The following is a 4608-nucleotide window of genomic DNA, read 5'->3' as shown; positions in this document are numbered from 1 at the left end:
TGTGTACAAAAAGAAAAATCTGGTTATCGCGGGTATTTTTTTTATGTATTTACGTATAATTCAACGGTGTACTGACCGGCATTTGGTCCCTTGTTCTGGGCTGTTCATTATTTCTTTGGACGTATCCAAACTAGACACAGTTTAACGACTTCTATATAATACTCCAATGGCGACGTTTCAGCACACCGCCAGTCCTGCTTGACAGAAGGAAACACCGAACCGTAGTTCTTACGGTATAAAAGTAAATTGGTTAATAATAAATTCTACCGACTTTTAAGGCATGCCTATCAAACAGTTTAGTGTAGCGGTTGTATACTGTGCATGTTGTTTATGTAATGTAATGTAATTAGATGAAAAACAACAATAAATAAACTGCAGGGTTTTCCACAATACCGTTCGTGTTCGAGAAGACGGATATTTCCTCCGTGCGACCTTGGATATCGCGCCAAAGAACTTTAATCAAGTGAAATAATACTTTATTTCCAAACAATGTATGAAAGTATGTTCCAGAGACCCTGCGGAATGTGATGTACATGTAGTCAGTACAAATTATTGAGCAATGATTGAATACGTTTTTTCGCCGCTTTTAGCAAATTTCAGCACTATAACAAAACGGGACACCAGAAATGGGCGTTAAATGGTACCCATGTGGGGATTCGAACCCGGGTCTTCTGCGCGAACGCCTTTTCCACTAGGCTACCCCACCGCCCCTAATAAGTACTGGGATAAGGTAGGTAAAATTAACTGACAAGCCCAAATCATGCTACGTTCAGTTGTGCGATACCTTTCATTTTAACTGTCCAGCAAGATCATGCTACCGACCTTTGGTTTGTCAAGACAGTGCATATCGTGGGAACGTATTTATCACCATTGTGTGTGCCTTGTCCGACTCAACACACCAAGCACGATTGCCTTCTGTATCCAGAACAATTGAGGTGCGTCTCGTCTGCCGTTGTGAGATCGTGAACTGTTTGACCCACAATGTTGTTGGCAATCCTTGTAGGTCAGTAGGTGGACCCTGTCGGTGAGTCCAAACACCACTTTCACCTGCCAGTGTGAACTCTACCTGCTAATTACATGTTTGTTTACAGTAACTTAAGGGGTATCCTGGCTTTGTGACTCACAGCAGCAAAACAGACATCAGTGAGCATACACTGTGTTTCTTCAGTGGCTTGATGAATGGACCATACCTCCACCTGATCCTCATTGGGATTAGTCAAATATGCCTGGCATTGAACTTGGGGAATCAGGAATGAGCAAAAAAACAAGCTTCTATCTTGTTGTTTTTGAAGCGTTGGGTTTTGATTTATCTATGACTTGCATTTAAGGCCACACTTCTTAGTTGGTTTGGGAATCCCTAAAACCTAATGGGAAAGACAAGAAAAGAAGTGTTTGTTATATTCTTTTCATTCCTCTGACTTGCCTTTCTAAAGGTCTCCTACATTCAACAGACTATTCAAACGTAGCATTTCCTCTTGATTCTGTCCACATGGTCTTTTGTATTTCTTTCCTCATCACATAACTTTCTATTAGAAACAATGGACATATACTGAAACAGTGGATTTCATATGTTTAATCTTTTTCCCTACCAACCTACACTGTTCACCAAACATTTGTAAATCAAAAAGAAAAACTGCCTGTCCTAAGCATAAGGTGGGTGATAGACACCAGGATATATTGCTAAGCTTAGTTCTACATCTTTGGTTGAAGATGAAAAGCAAGGAGTATACAAACACCTTTTATCTTACATCTTTACTATCTTTTGTCTTACATCTTTACTATCTTTCATCTTACAGTGATACTATCTTTTATCTTACATCTTTACTATCTTTTATCTTACAGTGATACTCAAATGAGACAAGACTGATGAATATTGTTTGAAGAGTATGGATGCAGCTAGATGAGTATTTTATTGTTATCACTGTCATTGAGCCAAATGTGAAGCTCAATTGAATTATGATCTATTCTGTGCTGGTATAAGAGATAATCTAAGGTGTTCTTGTGGATATGTTTGTGAAATTCTTATCATTACCAATTTGAGTGTGGATTATATTAAGTACAGGAACTGCCATGATGACAAATTTACTCAATGTTATCAATATAAATATGAATTTTGAGTTACTATTACATGGCAATGCAGATCTGACTGTTCACATAAATCAAATCATATTTCGAATTGTTCAAACATATATTTGTCAGACTAAAAGATTCCTTTAAGTAATGCAAATGTTCCACTGTTTCCCATCTGTCTGTTCTTCTCTGTCCATTTCGTATTAAGAGTGTAAAGAATATTATTTGGTTCAACAGTAAACAATAATCCTCCTAATGTAATGATAATAATAATCACGTATATGCTGTATAAATGTAACAAGAATGTAACAATTATCAAAATATTATGAAATTCCAAAATTCATTGTAATTTCGAATTGCAGCAATGCAAATTTTGACTGTATATGTATTGTGTGTACTGTATACAAGAGACAATGTACACACTATGTATTTAAATCAACTCTATTCACTGCACAATTAAAATACTTTCAATTGGAGATCATTAAACTGTTGTAATGGAAATTGTAACATAAAAATGAATTCCGATAAACCAGTGGCTAATATCATGAACCACAATTTGCTTTTGGTACACTAATGGTCAAGTCAACCTAACCCATTATAGATCCAACCCCAAATGATAATCCATTATAGATCCAACCCAAAATGAAAGATGGAGAATGAAAGTAACCTCCAGTCAGTCAAATATCCTCTCCATTTAATGACCTGTTCCAGTAAGTGCCAACAGTAACAAAATAATTTGTAAATAATCTGTATAAGGGCACCTAGGTGTATTTACTTCTGAGGTTGTACATAGTTTGTGTTTTGTGAAAACTGAAACACTGATTTATCCAGCCATATCTGGAATATGAATGCACCACTGCAGATCCTGGCATGATCAAGAGAGGCAACATTGTCATAGACTATCTGCCATTAGCCCACATTAAACAAGTTTTGAATACCCTTTAGCTGATTATGGAAGCCAGCAATGATGGCTTTTAAAACCAGTGACCAATAATATGTCTGAACCTGTTCCACAGTCTCAGCACCTCAATATCCAGTACTTCTGCTGAGTATGTGTTGCATTACACAGAAGATTCAGGAATTTATACACTGTCCTGCAAGATTCTGGCTTGTGCTGAAAAGTCTTTCAGACTCTGAACAATTTAAATTCAACTCACCAAACTCTTTTATCTTACTTTAACCTCTTAATGCCATTGAAAATAACCTTTTGAATGTTAGTTACGCAGGGAGAATCCTTTTCTAATTCCTGACGCCTGCTCCGTTTTTCCAATTCCTTCATTGAAGTTTCATTAAAATTCATTTGAAATGTTTTCTCAACAGCTGAGGCAGTTATTCCAAATTCATTCAAGTCATGGTGTTATTTTACACTTGCTAGGAAATGTAAGATTCTAGCACAGATGTACAATCGCACTGCCTTTATACATCCCTGCTGTCACTACCAAGTCAGTAAACTTTTCAAGATTAATCCCACAGAAAAAAAACATCTGATCCCGTTTACGTAATTTGACCGACTTCCCACTTCAATTAAAGCTAATCTCGTACTAATGTGCAACCTTGCTCATGTGATGTGCATCAAGATACAACGTATGTGCACATCAAAGCTTGGACCAGCTTCTAGACAGACCTACTGGCTCCAGGTGCGTGAATGAAAGAAGGTGGATCCAGGATTGCAGAAAATGTGGGTCATTTGTGACTTGAAAAGGACGGGAGAGAGAACAGATGGAAACCAAACCATATGCTATCAAACACAATTTCAAACACAATCGTAAACAATAACTGATTTACCGATAGCTTTCATACTATAACTAAGCTGGGTTTTATGCTGAACTATGGCTGGGAACACCAGGAATGGGCTTCACACATTGTGCCCATGTGGTGAATTAAACCTGAGACTTCTGAGTGATTAGCAAATATTATGAGCAATGTGCGATGTCATGATATGAATACACTCCAAGAGTGCTAAAACAGGGCTTGATTTAAGAGATGTTAACGTACTTGCACCAGGTGCAACTTATGATAGATACCTAGTTCCACCTGCGAAATTCCAGTTGCAAAGTAGTGTTAAAACATGAAAGGTTTTGGTGCACAAAAAAATAAATCCGTGATGCAGTACCCATGAAATCATAGCAATACAGTGAGACACAGCTGATTCCTGTTTACAAGTGCTCTCATAACAGGGAGGTGTCTATAAATAGCAATGATTGAGTGCCATACCTATTCAAAGTTTAGAAGCAAAATGAGCTGACACACTTATCTTAGATTTATTGTTGACTGATTTCTCATAAATTGACTCACAATGTGAGCACGTTTGAATAATAACTAGGTGGAACTTTGTAATATTGTGTTGCACTAATGGAAGTAACAAAGCACTAAATCAAGCCCTGCAAAATTTCATATAATTGGATTGGGATCCACCATTGATAGAAGTCACATGGGCTGCATTTTGATGACCGTGCTATTTTGCTCTTTCAACTGACCTTTTTCCATGATAGCAACTGCAAACTGACAGTCTGCTAAAGCACAACAAAGAGAGGAGAA

The sequence above is a fragment of the Haliotis asinina genome, chromosome 9 (genome assembly GCF_037392515.1).
Source record: "Haliotis asinina isolate JCU_RB_2024 chromosome 9, JCU_Hal_asi_v2, whole genome shotgun sequence".
NCBI classification, from domain to species: domain Eukaryota; kingdom Metazoa; phylum Mollusca; class Gastropoda; order Lepetellida; family Haliotidae; genus Haliotis; species Haliotis asinina.
The sequence above is the reverse complement of the archived record's forward strand: the minus strand, read 5'-3'. Positions refer to the sequence as shown.